This window comes from Xenopus laevis, chromosome 3S, assembly GCF_017654675.1.
Source record: "Xenopus laevis strain J_2021 chromosome 3S, Xenopus_laevis_v10.1, whole genome shotgun sequence".
Classification (NCBI taxonomy): domain Eukaryota; kingdom Metazoa; phylum Chordata; class Amphibia; order Anura; family Pipidae; genus Xenopus; species Xenopus laevis.
Genome location: NC_054376.1, coordinates 25,760,932 through 25,781,116, shown reverse-complemented (window position 1 = coordinate 25,781,116; position 20,185 = coordinate 25,760,932). Strand labels below are relative to the sequence as shown.

Genomic DNA, 20,185 nt, shown 5'->3' with positions numbered 1-20,185 from the left:
GTCAGAGATTTAAATTAATTCTATAAGCGAAAGAAAAAAAGAACCCCAATTGCCTCCCACTCGTACCGCAGTTCCTCAGATATTACACTACTTATAAAGTATTTTGTGATTGCGTGAGGGCAATCACTGAACGTTAAAAAATACTAATGTGCTTGGTTTGCACAAATTACAATTATATTAAAGTGCCAGTGCTATAAGAATTAATTCAGTTAAATGTACTTAGACTTAAAGGTTGATAGATACTCAATACAATTAATACTTTACACAAATAAATAATTAACCTTTTAATCCAGTGTATTATCCAATACCTTATATTTTCACCCACAATCAATCCAACCAGGAATTAATGAGAATAAAAATACTAAAGTGCTTTAAGTGCTAATAGGTTTATTGTAAGGTCGCAATTACTAAAATTTCATAATTGCTTACAAATTAATTAGTTGTAAAGTGCTAAAAAGTGCCAAGTAATTAATGATCAATAATAAATAGTGTAGTTGATATAAAGAGGACCGCAGTTAATGGGATAAATAATTTAAAAACACACAAATTGCTCAGGTTAAAAGGTTTCAAGTAGGAAATAGAAAATTGGAGAGGCTTATTTTAGGCTTATTTAGCTCTCTTACAGAACAGGATTTAGTTAATAACACAAGACCACAAGTCCCGGGTATTCTGCCTCCTTATCTTTGTGGTGTCCCAGGGATAGAAAACAATTTAGGTAGCAGCTTTTGGGACAGCTCCACCCTCTCCAATTTTCTATTTCCTACTTGAAACCTTTTAACCTGAGCAATTTGTGTGTTTTTAAATTATTTATCCCATTAACTGCGGTCCTCTTTATATCAACTACACTATTTATTATTGATCATTAATTACTTGGCACTTTTTAGCACTTTACAACTAATTAATTTGTAAGCAATTATGAAATTTTAGTAATTGCGACCTTACAATAAACCTATTAGCACTTAAAGCACTTTAGTATTTTTATTCTCATTAATTCCTGGTTGGATTGATTGTGGGTGAAAATATAAGGTATTGGATAATACACTGGATTAAAAGGTTAATTATTTATTTGTGTAAAGTATTAATTGTATTGAGTATCTATCAACCTTTAAGTCTAAGTACATTTAACTGAATTAATTCTTATAGCACTGGCACTTTAATATAATTGTAATTTGTGCAAACCAAGCACATTAGTATTTTTTAACGTTCAGTGATTGCCCTCACGCAATCACAAAATACTTTATAAGTAGTGTAATATCTGAGGAACTGCGGTACGAGTGGGAGGCAATTGGGGTTCTTTTTTTCTTTCGCTTATAGAACTCCATGGGATCTCTTATCTGGCATCCTTGTATGCAGATTGTTCCACAGTCAACAATGGTATTCAGTGGAGGATATAAACCAGGGGTCCCCAACCTTTTTTACCTGTGAGCCACATTCAAAAATAAAAAGAGTTGGGGAGCAACACAGGTATGCAAAAACCTCCTGGGGTGCCAAATATGGCCTGTAATTGGCTATTTGGTGGCCCCTATGTGGACTGGCAGCCTACAAGAGGCTCTGTTTGGCAGTACACCTGGTATTTATGCAACCAAAACTTGATTCCAAGTCTGGAATTCAAAAATAAGCACCTGCTTTGAGGTCACTGGGAGCAACATCCAATGGGTTGGTGAGCAACATGTTGCTTATGAGCTACTGGTTGGGGGTCACTGATGTAGACTAAAAGGCCCTACAGTTAACTTGTGTGTGTAAATTAGTAAATACGTGTTCAAATGAGGTGGGTCAACAGATCAGAAAGAGATATTTAGATTACATGTAATATTTATAAGAATTAGTAAACAGATGGAACTCAAAATAACTGATTAAACCCCTTTTGGACACACAACAAAGACCAGTGGTAACACAATCAGATGTGCTAACTTTAAGTAATGGAGGTAATAAAATTGCCTTTTACTGAGCTTGAGAGGTGTCTCGTGGCACGTTTCCATTAGAAGCAAATAGAGACGGCAGTCATTTCCTGTTGCCTCATGCAGTATTTGGACGAGTGCCTAGTTTATAACCAGGGGCGTCTAGCGTCATCATAAGGAGAGCCTGCTTCACATTCTGACATTATGTCCTTTTGGAAAAACTTCTCATTGTAGTTACATGTTATATTCTGCCTCCTTTATAGCCCCTGAGGTGCTTTTTCTAGAAATATGTGCAAATAATATCACCTAGTTGTGCTGCTCATCCATGTACATGTCAGGAACAGCATTGAACAAACAGATGCATCTGCTCCAAGGCCTTAGATGAACTAGAAATATGTAAAGACTTAGCCAAAGCCCTGTTGTCTGTCTGCTTAATTCACTGTAGATAAGGATTCACCCACTTTCATTTACTAACAAAGGCAACTCCCAAATTGGCGCTAGTTTGCACATCAAAATATTATATTAGGTCTAATTTTTCTTAAGGTTAGCACTAATGTGCCTATAGTGCCCTTAAATTGTAGGCAAGTGTGCTATTTAAAGACACCCACAGAAGCATGATGACCATATTGAGTTGAGTGCAACTTTTGGCAAGAGGTGCACTTTTCTTCGCGTCTAAGGTGTAGTTACACTGAATTGTTGGGACATATGCAGACTACATCTACACCAATTGAAATGTCCTATTTAATTAGGGCACTGACTGATTGGCCTCCTATGGCCCACAAAAGAACCTGACATCCAGGGCCCCACTATCACAACAATAAGATGCCAAATAAAATAAAAATCATATGCTGTAGGTTTATGGTGGAATTTTCCAAGACTGGGGCCAGCTAGCACCTGGGGCTACTTCTTTGGTGCTCAGGGAGGCCAACCATGTGTGAGAGTAGAATTAGAAATCTTAGATAAATGTGATAGTTGACGTATTATTGGTCTTCCCTGAAGCATTCTCCCCAAATTTCCACAGAATAGGACCACCTTGAAGCCAGATAATAATACAGCATATACAATTCTGGCTTCAAGGTGGTCCTATTCTGTGTCTATATTTGTCTGTGTCCCTTGCCACCAGAAACATCTTCTGCATTATAACAGCATTATAACAGCTAACACACTTTTCTTGTTAATATAGAGATACTATTTTAAACCTGTCCCTCACCAAAGCATGGTGGTAGTTTGGAGGTCACAAGGGAGTCCCCAGTGACACTGCCAGGGGGCCATTCACTTTGCAGCCCCGGTGGGCCACCAATGCGCCAGTCCAACCCTGAACCCACTTAATTGGTGCTTATTAAAGGAGAACTAAAACCGACAAATGAATATGGCTTAAAAATGCCATATTTTATATACTGAACTTATTGCACCAGTGTAAAGTTTCAGCTTGTCAATAGCAGCAATGATCCAGGACTTCAAACTTGTCACAGGGGTCACCATCTTGGAAAGTGTCTGCGACACTCACATGCTCACTGGGCTCTGAGCAGCTGTTGAGAACTAAGCTTAGAGGTCGTCACAAATTATCAAGCAGAAAATTAAGTCTGTCTGTAATATAAACTGATTATTAAATTCTGATGCTAGTTGCATTGGTTTCTGTGCTGCCATGTAGTAATTATCTGTATTAATTACTAATCAGCCTTATATTGTGACATTTCTATTCTATGTGTACTGTATATTGTGAGTGGGTCCCTAAGCTCAGTAAGTGACAGCAGCACAGAGCATGTGCAGTGAATCAGCAGAAAAGAAGATGGGGAGCTACTGGGACATCTTTGGAGACACCAATCCCAAAACATAATGTACAGTGTTTCTTTAGTTAGGCTTTAGTTCTCCTTAAAGCATCTCCATTTATTTATTTGGCTCTCAGCCAGTCCCGCCTCCAAGGATCTTAGTACATAAATGTTCAAACCAATGGCAATTGATACTAGACCTGACTGCCAACTGGGTATCTGTGCCTTTAATAACTATGCCTGTATTATTAACTATGCAGTGAAGTCCAGGCAGGAGGTGCTTACGGCTCACAAGGGCCTGTAAGAGGCTTATATAATGTCTCTCACCAGCAGATGTTCAGCATAACTTCAATTTAAGTGGTCACACAGGCATTTGCTGTTTATGCACGTTCTGCATGTCGTCTGTTTATCCTTATTAGGCTGCACTGGTTTATCTGCCATGTGTGTTAGCTATAGATATATATATAGATTCCATTATGGTTAGGGACTTTTATATTTTATATAAACATTTGCCTAAAACTATCTTTGTGGGCACAACACTACTGAGACCATGTAGGATTGGGTTATCGCCACTGTTATGCCAATGAGGTGTGTAGTGGGTGTCAGTACAACTGCTTTTAATAGTGTTATCAATTCTTTCTCTTTTTAGTTCACAGATAGTCTGGAACATGGGAGATCCCTGCAGGGCTCTTCTACTCTGTTTGGATCCAGTTAAGTTAAGCACCTGACGTGTGTTTCCCCCACAAGGGCTTTGTCAAAGGCACTTCAGTACAGGTTTCACAGCTCTTTACAATAATACAGTACTACACTCTCTCTGATTAAATATGTGGCCACCTGCCCAGGATACAACTGCTGGGTGTCACCACCTGCCAGACTGATCCTTCCCTACTACTATCAGGTACCAGTCCTCACCATATCCTTTTCTGATACTCCCATAGTCAGGTACCAATGACCACCCAAGTAGTTCCTTCCTGCAATTATGGTTTTCTTGTTGACATCACTGAAAGGCAATCTGCCAAAGTACTAACCCTACTGTCTACTAGTCAGAGCCAAAGACTGATATTATTACAGGGCTAGCTAGTCCTATCACTAACCAATCATCATATGTGAAATGTCCTTTCTCCTCAACCTACTCCATGCCTTCTGACTCTCCAATGAGATCTCATGTCTAATTCCATGCCCTGTACAGTTCTTTCTCCTTATGGGCTTTGCTCCCTAATTTTAGGATGAGGACTCTCTGAGCGACCAAGGTCAGAACTGATGCAGGGGTTGCTCTCAGGTGCTAAAATGGTCAATACCACAAATAATAAAGTGTTTGGGGCTCACTTTACAAAGTCTGGATCAGCTCATCCCTAAAAGATCACCTTGCTGGGGTTATGGGGTTATAAAATGTTCTTGCTGTGGGGCCCAGTAACGTCTAGTTACACCACTGGCTCACCCCCCAATTACTGAACTGCAGGGAACCATTATTATACAGTAGAACCACATGCTGTCAAATTCCTGTGCCTTCCAGGTTCCACCCATTCCAGCTGATTTTTACCCCTGGTCACATAAACACATGGGTGAGCATTGCCTTTAAATTTACAAGCATGTAACAAGGGTTAACAAGTGAGAATTTACAGTACTTTTCCAGTCTTTTATTAAAGGGATAATGAAGCCCCTTTTTAGTATAATTGCTCACACACGCTTTCATTTATTTCTGTTATTAGAGGATTCAATTTCACATATTTATATAGTTTATTCATTCGCTGATCTTTTAAGTTATAGGCAGTCACTCCCCCGACTTTCTGCTGGTGGGCTGCTTTCCTCCCAGCTTTTGTTGAGGGACATTGTGCTTTTATTTTACTAGACAGGGTAGGCTGGGCAGTTTGTTCTTCACACACTTAGGGGCACATTTACTTAGTTCGAGTGAAGGATTAGAATAAAAAATACTTTGAATTTCAAACGTTTTTTTTGGGCTACTTCAACCATCGAATTGGCTACTTCGACCTTCAAGTACGACTTCGACTTTGAATCAAACGATTCGAACTAAAAATTGTTCGACCATTCCATGATTGGCTGGTCCCTAATCCAGAAGACCCCAATATGTTATTTCACTCCCTTATCCTAGGTTCGATCGAATCCCTCTGCCACTGCCCTAAAAGGAAGTTAAAGGACTCTGCTATTCTGCCTCCTGTATTGAGGGCCCCCTATGATGCCTGGCAGACTGCAAGGAGGTTGCAGCGCCTGTCGAATCCCTTGCTTACTCCATACACCCCTCTGTGGGGCAATTCCCATCTTCCCCACCTTCGGCATCTGCCTGATTTTATATATTGGCCCATTCGTAACATTAAAACTCTTGGAGACCTGTTACAACATGGGTCATTTCCAACATTTCAGCAGCTACAAGATTCTGTGGCTCCTATGAGTTTGAATGTGTTCCGATTTCTGCAATTGCAACATGCTTGTAGAGCCCAGTTTGGTCCGGGTCCAATTACTTATCATACTTTTCGGTTTGAAGATATTCTTAGAGTGGAGAGTACGAGACAGCTAGTTACTCACTTATACAAAGCTTTGCAAGACCTAGGACCTTCTCCATTTGACTCTGCCCGTCGTAAATGGCAATCAATACTACCAGTGATTAATGATGATATTTGGGAGGAAGCCACCGCTTCTAGCTATGGTTTCCTTATTTCTACTAGGGATAGGTTAATTAATTTTAAAGTTCTCCACCTCTATTACTTTTCACCCCTCAGATTGCATAATATATTCCCCGACAAATCTCCAGCATGTCCCAGATGCCAAGACCCATCCGCAGATTTTTTACATATTTTGTGGTCCTGCCCCAAGATTGCCCGATTTTGGCGTGCGGTGGTTAAATGTATGAGTGATGACTTGGAGCTGCCTCAAGTCCTCTCTCCTGAAGCCTGTCTTTTGGGTGTAGTGGGAGATATGGTTCCACAGAATCACGTTAAAATTTTATACCGTACTTTGCTGTTTTATGCTAAAAAGGCCATCATACTTCATTGGCTTCAGCCTGCACCTCCCTCAGTCCAATATTGGATTGCCTTGGTTAACCGCACCTTACCACTTATTAAACTCACTTATGAAGCGCGTGGCTCCTCAACTAAATTTGAGAAGATCTGGGAGAGATGGCTTGAGGTATATCCTAACCCTAATGTTCAGTGATTGCTTTGTTTTAAACCTGTCCTTGATGACCATACTGTCTTATTGTAATGCCTATTTTTGATCACACGTGTCTGTTTGATATGTATTGATATGTCACTTTGCCTTTTGCTGAATAAAAGAAAACTTTAAAAAAAAAAAAAATTGTTCGACCATTCGATAGTCGAAGTACTGTCTCTTTGACCCCCTACTTCGCCAAGTAAAACCTACCGAACCTCAATGTTAGCCTATGGGGAAGGTCTAAGCTTTTTTTGATCAAAGGAATTTCGTGCGATCGATGGATTAAAATCCTTCAATCGTTCAATTTGAAGGATTTAATCGTTCGATCGAACGAATAGCGCTAAATCCTTCGACTTCGATATTCGAAGTCGAATGATTTAACTTCGACAGTCGAATATCGAGGGTTAATTAACCCTCGATATTCGACCCTAAGTAAATCTGCCCCTAAATACATTCTGAGAGCTGCGAGATAAATACTGGACATAGGAACTATAGCCTTAAGTATAATAGTAGTATCATAGTAGTAATACCTATACAGGTATGGGACCTGTTATCCAGAATGCTCAGGACCTGGGTCTTTCCGGATAATGGATCTTTCCATAATTTGGATCTTCATATTTTAGTCTACTAGGAAATCATGTAAATATTAAATTAACCCAATGGGCTGGTTTTGCTTCCAATAAAGATTAATTATATCATAGTTTGTATCAAGTACAAGGTATTGTTTTATTATTCCAGAGAAAAAGGGAATCATTTTTAAAACATTTGATTATTTGGATAAAATGGAGCATATGGGAGAGGGCCATTCCATAATTTGTAGCTTTCTGGATAATGGGTTTCCGTATAACAGATCCCATGCCTGTATAGTATTCTTGCAGATATAGCATTCAGTTTTCTTGTGGGGTTCCTGTGCTCCTTGTAATGTAAATATGCCCCCATGAACTCCTTTTGGCACCTGCATTTCTATCTATAAATTTCTCCACTGTCAACATTTGTACTACAAAGAGGCTTAAAGTTGAAAGGGTGTCTGTAAGCAGTGTGTTTGCCCCCCAGGCAGACCCCCTCTATTAGAACCCAGAGAGAGAATGTGGAGAGCTTGTATCTGCTTGCCTTGGGAAGGAAAGTACTTTCCCTGGTTTACCTTGTTCTTCTCTATGAGCTAAAATATTTCACGACAAAAGACAGCATAATAAAGAAATTATTGAAACCATTAATACCCTTTACACCATCTGCTCTGGCCTTTGGATAGAGAGGTGGTGGTGACACAGTTGCTTTGTTTATTAGCAAATACAGCTTGGGTATACTTGGCTCAATTGCTATTCACTTGCTGTTTAGGGAAGCCGCTGGGGCTGTTAATGCAGCCCCCAACTACTCCCTACCTCTCCTCCAAACTGAGGCAGAGCAGCAATTTTTTAAAGCACAACAGTATCACCTCCCAACAGCTTGTCTATGGGGCCATAGCCCTGTGGAGTGTATAGAAATAAACATGCTGCCCTGCATAGCACCACATAGAGCAAAATGCTAGCACATTCTTGGGGCTGGATTGTATTTAAGACTAGAATATTGTGCTTTAAAACATAAATAAAGGTTACCTACGGTATATGCTGAGCTGGATAACTAAGCACAAAGATGCTTCCAGCTTCATGATAACTATAAGCAATATATTTGGGCATCTCTGCCTGCTATTGGGCCTGTGCTATAAGTTATCAGTAAATAAGAAAATAAGCCAACTCAACCCGACTTCCTTCTTGCCAAGCCAAACAATGAGACTGTCAGCGGGGGCCTGCGGCACTCACAGGGGGGTGTAGTAAGGATCAAGGAGGAAGTCCTTTTCCAGTGAGTCCAGGCAAAGTACAATTCAAGGGACATCCAATAGAGAGGTCAAGTCCAGGCAAGGGTTCGAGATGGCAGGCAGCAAGGTTCAAATGTCAGGAAACAGGCAGAAGATCAATAACAGGAAAAACAGGCAAGCAGGGAGACCCAGGAACACAATATAATATTGAGCTATACTCGGGCATCGAACCCGGGTTTCCGGCGTCCTTTTAAGTTTGAATTTGGCGCCACAGCGCGTGACGTCACCGTGCCAGCGCTCCGGCGCCGGCGTCCTTGCGCCCACGTGCAGTCCTGGGCGCCGCCATCTTGGATCCGCCGCGCCGGGAGTGAGGTAAGGAGCGCCGAGCGCCCATCGTGACAGTACCCCCTCCCCCACGGGGGGCCACCGGACCACCAGGACGAGGCTTCTGGGGAAACCGACTATGAAAGATATTCACAAGGTGGGGAGCATGCACATCCGAGTCCTTCTCCCAGGAGCATTGCTCAGGACCAAAGCCCTTCCATTGGATGAGGTACTAGAGAGATCCCCTGGAGAGTCTAGAATCCAGAATCTTCTCAACTTTGTACTCTTGCTGGCCGTCCACGAGGATGGCAGAAGGAGGGGACTGACCAGAGGAGAAGTGATTGGACACCACAGGTTTCAACAAGGAAACATGGAACACGCTGGGAATCCGCATCTCAGGAGGTAGTTGCAGACGGACAGCCACAGGATTGATCACCTCAGAGATGGAGAAAGGACCCATGAATTTAGGACCCAACTTAGGAGATGGAACCTTAAGGCGGATATTCCTAGAAGAAAGCCAGACTTTATCACCAACCTTGTATGGAGGGGAAGGCTTTCTTCTACGATCAGCAAAGGTCTTGTGCACCAGGGAGCTCTTTTCCAAATTAGACTTAGTGGCAGTCCAGATGGCAGACATGTGAGCTGCATGATCTTCAGCAGCGGGAACGTAGGAGAGAAGAAAGTCCTGAGGAAAGGCTAGAGGATGCTGACCGTATACAGACAGGAAAGGAGATCTTCCAGTAGAAGAGTGATTGGCATTGTTGTGAGCGAATTCCGCCCACGGGAGTAGATCTGACCAGTCGTCTTGGCAGAGGGAAACATGGTTTCTCAGAAATTGTTCAAGAGCTTGATTCACTCGCTCCGCTGCCCCATTGGTCTGAGGGTGATAGGCAGAGGAGAACTGAAGAGAAACCCCCAAAGATTTACATAGGGAACGCCAAAATCTGGAGACAAACTGGGATCCCCTATCGGAGACAATTTCCACAGGAAAGCCATGTAGACGGAATATATGCTGTATGAAGAGAAGAGACAGTTCCACAGCAGAGGGGAGTTTCTTTAAGGGAATGAAGTGTGCCATCTTGCTGAAGCGGTCTATTACCACCCAAATGACAGTGTTCCCACAAGAGGGCGGCAACTCCACAATGAAGTCCATACCCAAATGAGTCCATGGGCGAGAGGGTACCGGTAGTGGTTGTAGAAGACCACAGGGTCGAGAGTGGCTAGCCTTAGTGGTGGCACAAACATTACAAGCTGCGACAAAGTCTCTGACATCCTTGCGGATGGTCGGCCACCAAACTAGGCGCCGAAGGAGCTCAAGAGTCTTTTCTGAACCAGGGTGACCGGCTTGTTTGGAGCTATGAGTCTGCTGGAGGATGGGAAGGCGTAACTCAGGGGACACAAACGCCATTCCAATGGGGTTATCTGGAGGAGCGGCAGACTGGCAAGACATGATTTGTTCAGCGAATTGGGGTAATACAGCAGCGAAGATCCTGGATGGAGGGATGATAGGATCTTGCTCTATAGGAAGGCGGTCCTCTGGGGAGAAACTTCGAGACAGGGCATCTGCCTTCCGGTTCTTGGTCCCAGGACGATACGTCAGGACAAAATTGAAACGAGAGAAGAAGAGAGACCTTCTCGCCTGACGGGGGTTTAGTCTCTTGAGGGATTGTATAAACTCTAAATTCTTATGGTCAGTGTAAATCGTGACTGGATGAGGTGCACCTTCCAAGAGATGACTCCATTCCACGAGGGCGAGTTTGATAGCCAGAAGCTCACGATTCCCAATGTCGTAATTCTGCTCGGCGGAAGAAAACTTCTTGGAGAAGTATGCACACGGATGGAGCTTACCATCTGCAGAATGTCTCTGGGAAAGGATAGCACCTGCCCCGACATCAGAGGCATCAACTTCAATGAAGAAGGGTAGGTGAGGCTCAGGATGCCGAAGAACTGAGGCAGAAATGAAGGCATCCTTCAGGGACTGAAAGGCTTCAAGAGCCACAGAAGGCCAACAATTGGGCTTCCCTCCTTTGCGGATGAGGGAAAGGATAGGAGCAATGTGGGAAGAAAAGCCTTTAATAAATTGGCGGTAATAGTTCGCAAAGCCTATGAACCTCTGGATCGCCTTGGTACTCTGGGGGAGTGGCCATTTCTGGATAGCTGATACCTTGGCAGGATCCATCTCGAAGCCCTCAGACGAAATGATATAGCCAAGGAAGGAGATCTTAGGAACTTCGAAGGTACACTTCTCCAGCTTGGCGAAGAGGGAATTCTCCCTGAGACGAGAAAGACCCTCCTTGACTTGGGAGCGATGGGTTTCCAAATCTTGAGAAAAGATGAGGATGTCATCCAGATACACAACAACCGACTTCCCCAGGAGGTCCCGAAAGACATCATTAACGAATTCCTGGAAGACAGCAGGGGCGTTGCAGAGGCCGAAGGGCATCACAAGGTACTCGTAATGCCCATCACGAGTATTGAAAGCTGTCTTCCACTCATCGCCCTCTTGGATCCTGATGAGGTTGTAAGCCGCGCAGAGATCCAACTTGGAGAAAACCTTGGCCCCTTTAAGCTGGTCGAAAAGTTCAGAAATAAGGGGTAAGGGGTATCTGTTCTTGACAGTTATCTTATTGAGACCCCTATAGTCAATACAGGGGCGGAGACCACCGTCCTTCTTTTCCACGAAGAAGAAACCAGCTCCGACTGGGGATGTGGAAGGACGAATAAAACCTCGCTGGAGATTCTCAGAAATATATTCTTTCATGGCAATAGTCTCCGCAGGAGACAAAGGGTAAGTCCGCCCATGGGGAGGCATGGTTCCAGGAAGGAGGTCAATGGGGCAGTCATACTGCCGATGCGGGGGAAGGAATTCTGCTGATTTTTTGCAGAAAACATGGGAGTAGTCCCTGTAGACAGAGGGCAATGAAGATAAGTTCGTTGAAGAAACTGTAACCCGTTGGATGGGCTGAGAAATTAAACAATGTCCTTGGCAATGTAGACTCCAACGGGAGATTTGACCGGAGGACCAGTCTATGGACGGGTTATGTAGTCGTAGCCATGGTAAACCCAGCACGACCGGAGTGGAGGGACAAGGGATGATCAGGAAGGACACCTTCTCCTGATGTAGTGCTCCAGTCTGAACAGATACTTCACCAGTAGACAGAGTGATGGTGTCAGTGGAGAGGGGTCTGCCATCAATGGCGAAAACTCGTATGGGAGGACACACGGAGGATAGAGGAGCTCCAATCTTTTTAGCAAAAGCCAAGTCCATAAAGTTTCCTGTAGCTCCGGAGTCAAGGAAGGCCGAAACAGGAATTGACTTGGAGGTCAGCAGGATCTGCAAAGGAACACAAAACTGATGAGAGTTTTCAGAGGACTTGGAACAGACACCACTGATAAAAGAAATTCCAGTCTTACTCTGGGTAGGAACATTCTTCAACTTTACAGGACAGGAGACAGCTAAATGGGATTGCCCACCACAGTAGAGACAAAGTCCAGCCGTACGTCTACGGAGCCTTTCTTGTTCAGAGAGACGAGCCCTTCCAACTTGCATCGGTTCCTCCGGAGGAGAAGTAGAAGCTTGAGAAGCTGGAGTATACAAGAGAGGCCTTTGGATACGGGGTGCCAACAAGGGTTGAAATCTTTTACAATGCTCCTTCTCTACTTGATGCTCTCTGAGACGAGTGTCCACCTTTATGGATAGTGCAATCAGATCTTCTAGCAGGTCAGGGAACTCCCTGGAGACAAGATCATCTTTAATGCGAATAGACAGTCCTTGATAGAATACAGCCTTATAGGCATCGTCATTCCAGGAAGTCTCAGCCATCAAAGTTCTAAAGTCAATAGCGTAATCACTGCGGTTTCCCTGCCGGAGTTGCAGAAGACGAGAAGGAGCATTAGTGACCCGACCCGGGGCATCAAACACAGTACGAAATGCTTGAAGAAAAGCCTTAGCATCAAAAGTCAGTGGAGAATTCTTCTCCCAAAGAGATGTTGCCCACTGAAGCGGTTTGCCCATCAAATGAGACATTACATAGCCCACCTTGGAACGTTCATTGGGGAAGTGCAAAGGTTGAAACTCGAACTGGATCTGGCACTGTGTAGCGAAACCTCTGCAGGCCTGTGGGTCCCCACTGAAGCGAGGAGGAGGTGGAATACGAAGCTCACCAGACGAGAATCCTGCATTGGACGAGGCGACCGCCAAGGGAGGATTTACAGCAGCTTGGGAAGCAGGGGGCACTGGAGGCACACGAGAGAGAAGGGTATCGAGTGCCTGCCTTATGCGATACTGCTGGGCTTCATATTCCTCCATGCGGGATGCCAGTCCGCGGAGCGCACGTCCGACATCAGGCGTAACTTCCTCAGTAGGATCCATGGCCCGAGTATAATGTCAGCGGGGGCCTGCGGCACCCACAGGGGGGTGTAGTAAGGATCAAGGAGGAAGTCCTTTTCCAGTGAGTCCAGGCAAAGTACAATTCAAGGGAAATCCAATAGAGAGGTCAAGTCCAGGCAAGGGTTCGAGATGGCAGGCAGCAAGGTTCAAATGTCAGGAAACAGGCAGAAGGTCAATAACAGGAAAAACAGGCAAGCAGGGAGACCCAGGAACACAATATAATATTGAGCTATACTCGGGCATCGAACTCGGGTTTCCGGCGTCCTTTTAAGTTTGAATTTGGCGCCACAGCGCGTGACATCACCGCGCCGGCAGTCCGGCGCCGGCGTCCTTGCACCCACGTGCAGTCCTGGGCGCCGCCATCTTGGATCCGCCGCACCGGGATTGAGGTAAGGAGCGCCGAGCGCTCATCGTGACAGAGACACATACAACTGCCCTGAGAAATGTTGTATGTTTACAGGCATTTTGTGTATTTTTACAGGTGCAATAAACACAAAGATACTATTCTTTACTGTTAAGTGTTGAACAAATTATTTTAAAATAATTAAGTAAAATCCTCTCTCCGCATTATCCCCAGCTGGCCAGGATCTCATTCTCCAGCCACAGGGTTCCCCTGGCACCACCACATCATATAACTTACTACTAAGGAAATGAAGTAGGCCCAAAGGCCCCATTAGCAAATCCTCACTTTGGAGTGAAGTCATGGGCAAATTATGGGTGAGAGGAATAGACGGAGGGAAGGAAAAATAATATGGAAGAGGAGAAATGCCAAGCTCTGAGTGAATAACCATAGGGTGGAATGAGGGAAAGTATAACAGTAAAAGGGAAAGAAGGGCTGAGTAAGGACTGGGGCTCGTTTACATGATACAGGGTTACAGAATGGAGAAGATAATTGATGGTCATATCGAAGGCACAGAATGCAGTTGAAGATTATGATCATTTAGGAATGAGCAATGAGCAGCTGGGGCTAATGAAATGGGGCAGTAGCTGTTTATTGACCCTAGCACATGTGTGCATGCCAAATATATATGGGATTGATGAATCCAATGGAACCCTTCAGCAGGATAGTGGTCATTATAATCCTATGGAGAAACACATATGGCCTCCAGTTGGATGGCCCTGGTTTTGACATTTCTTTTGACCAAAAATATTAACGAGAGAAGCCGATCCTGGAATTGCTACAGGGACCAGAAATATAAAGGAACAAGTGAGACCATGATTGATGTGCAATTTTCTTTGTAATATGTTGGATTCCTGCCTTGACAACACCAAGAACATTTAGGATCAAAGTGCAGTATACAAAAGAATTGCCTCTTCTTTAGAAGACTGGTCCAAAGTAGTCCACCATGATCAATGGGAGTGGAACGCTCTGTACCTCAGTATATGAATCTGCAGAACTGTATATGCCAAGAGTATGGAGGGGAGCTGATACACAGAGTAAAGTAAAGGTATGACCAAATGCTAAAAACAAAAGGCAAAGGAGAGAAGGGAGGGGGTGAAAGGGAAACTAAACAAGAAAAAGTCAAGTAAGAGGGGGAGGGTGAAGAATCCAGTGGAGAACAGAATTATGGGGAATAGGAGAGGAAAGTATGGTAGGCTGTTCTAATGCGGTTCCTTGGGGATGCCTGTTATATGTCTGAGCTGTGTTTCACAGGATAACCTTTTTCATAACTCAGGCAGGAATGCAGCCCCTGCACATCTGGAGCAGATCTGGGCTCATCTCTCATGCACACCTCATAACACAGAGCTCTCATATACAGGCAAGCAATAATACCAGCTATTTGGACTAGTTATTGTTGTCATAGGAACCAGCTCCCATCATGCACTTAGCCAGAGAGCAGCCACTGGCACAGTTTGAGACCCTGCTCACTTGGAGACTAGTCATTTCCGTGGCGGGGCCCTCACCAGTTCTATACAGTACCAAGGAAACCAGCTGCCCTACACAGACATACCTTTAAAGTAGGGGTCCCCAACCTTTTTTACCCATGAGTCATATTCAAATGTAAAAAGAGTTGAGGAGCAACACAAGCATGAAAAAGTCCCTTGCGGTGCCAAATAAGGGCTGTGATTGGCCATTTGTTAGCCTCTATTTGTACTGGCAGCCTACAGAAGACTCTACTTGGCACTATACTTAGTTTTTATGCAATTAAAACTTGCCTCCAGGCCTGGAATTCAAAAACAAGCACTTGCTTTGAGGCCACTGAGAGCAACATCCAAGGGGTTGGAACATGTTGCTCACGAGCTACTGGTTGGGGATCACTGCCTTTAGAGGGTGCAAATCTGGGCAACTGACCAAGATCCCTGCAAAGCAGCACTTGACAAGTTGTAGTGATAAGATAGTAATAAGATAGGTATTGTGGGGGGTAATGGTGACAGTAACTCTTTCTTTCTAAGTTGCCCAGTTTGTAGTTGTAGTACAACTAGTAGCAGAAGGGAGTGTGTATTGAAGGGCCATATGAACCAGTGAAAGGCTATAGGCCAGTTGACCCTTTAATATATAAATAATGGGGATCAGCAAAGGGGTGTTGCCAGGCCCGGATTTGTGGAAAGGCCACCAAGGCCCAGGCTGGCAGGCTTTTAACGGGCAGCATGAAGTTCAACCACACCTGCATTTGCTCTGGGGCTAATCATGAGATACAATCGTTTTTTAAATTTCCCATGTGCCAATCCCCAGTGCTCCCGACCTGATGATGAAAATTTGTGCATGTGCACAAATAAAGGGGAGGAGAAAGGGGTGACAGACAGCAGCGGGCCTAGGGGCACCCGATATGTAAATCCTGCCCTGGGTGTTGCACCGTTCTATGCCACAGCATTGCTTGCACAAACATGATCTACCTCAGTAGAAAGCCTTACCTGCAACCTCATCACAAACATCAATGTCCCACAGATGTAAAACAGCATCTAGACAAGCCAAAGGCTGTGGGACTGATGAAGTACAAATTGAACTTTTTGGCCACATTCACCAAAGGTTTATTTGGAGAAAAAAAGGAGCAAAATTTTATAAATAAAAAACACATTGCAAACTGTTAAACATGGGGATCCATGATGCTTTGGAGCTGTGCTGCAGCCAGTGGCCCAGGAACATTGTATGTGTGGATGTAAGAATAGATTCTACTAAATATCAGCACATGCTGGATGAAACAAGCTGAAAATGAAAAGGGGACCTGGCTCCTACTACAAATGATGATCCTTAACATATCTCCATGAGCTACATGTAGAAAAACACAGCTGAGGGTTTTGAAATGGTCCTCACAGCCTCCCAAACTTAAACATGCAAGGTGGCCCAAGAAGAGCTTGGATTTTTCAGTAACCTGCAGAGAACAGTGGGCAGAAATCTCTACACCAAGAATTGAAAGTTACAAGTTGCAATGTTGTTTCTTAACTGATTCCTGCAGCAGCTGTTCCCTTACAAACTTAAATAACTATGGAATTTGGCACACACATAATTCAATGTAATGACTGACCCAAGATTGCATTCTTTCATGGGCTAGGGCCAGTGCGCTGCACTCTTGGACTGAGGGTCTCAATAACAAATATGAGTGGCCTGATACTGCAAAACTTAAACAAATGGAAGTAGCAGCCAAACTATCCCCCTTAGTTAGGGATTCCTGATTTGGCAAGATCTCATGTTACACAAGAGCCTGGTGCTCCACAGAACATAACTCCCCTATAACTAGAAGCTATGAATTTGTGTTTTCATTAATTCCATGTCTGTGCTCACCAATAATTCATAAGTAACTTTAGCTTTGTGCACGGCAGTCATTTCAGGTAATTCAATAGGGTCTAATTAGCCTACAAGGCATATTATTGGCTTTGACCACAAGACCACAAGAGAATCTGTTTCTAGATGAGTTCTCTTAAATCCCTCTTCATTTCATTGTTATTTTCTATGGGTTTCATTTATTATTACTAATTTACATGAGTATTCCATTTTCCACACGCTCATTTTATTTGCTTATGAAGAGCAATGACAGATGGGATGTTTTGTCACCCTCGATTTATCTTGGCTATGCGGGTGACAAAAAGTTTCCTCTCCACTGCCTGTTGAGTCAGCAGCTTATTTATTCATGTATGGGTGCCTCTGATGGTCCTATCCAACTGATATCTGGACAAAAATTGTTCAGATGTCAATTGGGCAGGTTTGAAAATCTCGTCGGGACAGGATCACATTGGTTGGTTCATGCAGTACTTGCCCCAATGCTCTACATCCCCGTTATGGTGATGCCCCAGGGCCAAATGTTTGGATCAACCTGATATTGCCCCAACTCAAGGTGGGCATATCAGGGAAAGATTTGATGGCCAAATGAGTGGATCTTTCAGGGTGTGGATAGCTTTACGCTGCTGATTGAAATTAGCACCTTAAAGGAGATGCACCACGGAGCGATCCTCTTTCTTTGTGTGGCTGCACATGCGCAGTAGAACGAAAAGCCGAACTTTAACTAAAAAGTCGGCTATTTCTTTCTACTGCGCATGCGTCTGCCCCATAAAATTTGGAGAAAGAAGAAGCCAGAACACGATCGCTCCATGGTGCTCGCTGGAATAAACCAGGGCCGGTGCAGTTTTCTGTTGATAGGAGCACCGGCCCGGGGTTTCAGGTAAGTAAATACAACCACTTGGGGGTGCCTTACATTTGGCATCCCCAAGTGCCAAAACACTTTTAATAATAGACTGATAAAATGATTATTTTAACTGCAACGTACCAAATAGTTAGGCCTTCCCTGAATCTGTAACTAGTATTTGTCATATTCTTATTACAGCTGTTTAACTGTATTCTTCAGGTAACCAACTAACTAACTAACTATGCATTAAAGCTCTCACACAGATCTATGCATCATCTAGCATGTCTTACTGAATAACTATAATGATGCCAAACCCACAGTAGGATTTTCCAGTCTGATGCATGTTACAAAGGCAGTTCTGCTATGCAACCTCTTTTACAGAATGTGCTTTTTTAAAGGGTCTGCGGCACAGAAATAATGAGATGGATAACCCCTGTGTAGGTTATACTGTTGTAGTATCTCCCCAGGCAGAGTTTCATCAGTGAGAGGGTTAAAGTGGGTAAAGAACAAGAGCAGGAGAATCAGAGCCAGGAAGTACCCCTAATTGGGAAAGCAGAGGTGCAGGAGAACCATTGTGTATCCAAGGAAATGGGGGCTGCACACATGTGGAGAGCAGCTGCCAATTATTCAGAAGACTGAGCCAATCATATAGAACCCAGGTCAATATCAGATCACAAGAAAAGAACATATCTGAATCCATAAACCGCAGACTATACCCATCACCAAAAAATATTTCACTCTAGTCAAGCCCCAAGTATGAGCACCTTTGCACTGTAAGCGTCTATAGAAAGCAAATATGAGCCCTCCAGCTTTTTCCAGAACTGCAGCTCTTAAGTATTCTGGGATTTGTAGTTCTACAAAAGCAGAGACAAGCCTTTAGCCAATAATGAAAATGTTTGTCATATATAACTTGAGACTATTGCTGCCAGGAGGAGCTGGACAAACAGACACAACCTTTAAATAAGGTTCATTTTTTATTTTAAGCTGCTGGCCCTTTAAGATGGCAGCTAAGTGCCCAGTGTCCATCACCAGATTTAATGTAAGGGGCATTGTGGGGACAAAGCCATAACCTTTGCACCCTAGTGTTTGGCACTAGGGTGCAAAGTGTCATTTCAAAGGATAAGTAAGTTTTGCAGTGGGCCCCCTTAGGATTGAAAGTACCCCTCCCCATCATGTGTGTGAGTAGAGATTACAAAACATGCTTATAAATTCCCCTTATGAGGATATCTATACACCCTATTCAATGACTGCCCCTCTAGACCTTTTGTAACTTGTGGGTGCCCCTATCCAGAGTATATACAGTGGAACCTCAATTTAACATCCCCTGATTTTAAGTTTTCCCAAATTTTACATTGTTGTTTTGTGGTCCCACTTATATATTATGCATAAGACATTGCCCTGATTTTACATTTTCCTGGACTTTACACCATTTTTTTTCTGCTCCCCTGAAAACCGTAAAAAAGGGGGTTCTACTGTATATCATTTAGTGAGTGCCTTACCCTAGAGTGGATATTAACTCTTATGAACTTGGTTATTGAGTGTCCCTCGCTACAGGGTATGTTGCTTAATAAGCCCCTCACGAGAGGCTGCCAGTGACACCTGCAGTGACAATCACTATATAAATCCTGTGTGTAGATTGTGCAGCATTGCCTCCTCAGCATGGACAGTGTGCCCATTTGTTTTCACTCACTGTTCCATCTACAAGTTCCCTCACTGGATCTGGGTGTGTGTGTGTGAGTGGAACAGTCCAAATTCTGCATTGTCCTTCTGTAATACCACACACACACAGCCCCAGATGTTCAGAATCCCCCCATCGTTACACAGGGGCCTCCCGTAAGTAAACTGATGTTGCACTCACAGTTCAGAGGCAGTTGCTCCTGGCACTCAGTAGTGGCACTTGTGGTGTGTTCCTCAGAAGGCTCCCTGCTATAAGGAGGCTATATGCAAGTCTCCCTTGCTCAGCGAAAACTCTCTCTCCTGCACACTTTTTAACACACAGAAGTCTCCCAACCCTCCCTCACTGCCCCCTCTCCAGCCCTCCCCTCCCAGCCCCCAGCAGACATCTCCCAGCTACTGAGGGTGAGCTCATGGATATGTGCTGTAATTCGGCTGCCCAGGAACTCCGTGCAGGGGCACAATGCTGAATAATTAACCCTCTTTATGAGGTTGAGTGAAACAATGGGTGTCGATGGGTGTCCCATTCTTGCCATTCAGTATTTTGTGCAGGATCTGGGCAGTAATGTATATAACGTCTGTACAACATGAGTCAGTGTACGCTGGTTGGCAAT

The 20,185-nt window shown here is 43.9% G+C and overlaps 1 protein-coding gene across 1 annotated transcript in view; it reads right to left on the bottom strand.

Moving 5' to 3' along the window:
* Nucleotides 1-19,904, bottom strand: part of loxl2.S (lysyl oxidase like 2 S homeolog) — a 41,951-nt gene extending 22,047 nt beyond the window's left edge. Inside the window, exon 1 of the mRNA XM_018255097.2 lies at nt 19,756-19,904. The gene's annotated coding sequence lies outside the window, so the exon portion shown is untranslated. The remainder of the gene's footprint in view (nt 1-19,755) is intronic.
* Between the last annotated feature and the right edge of the window lie 281 nt (nt 19,905-20,185).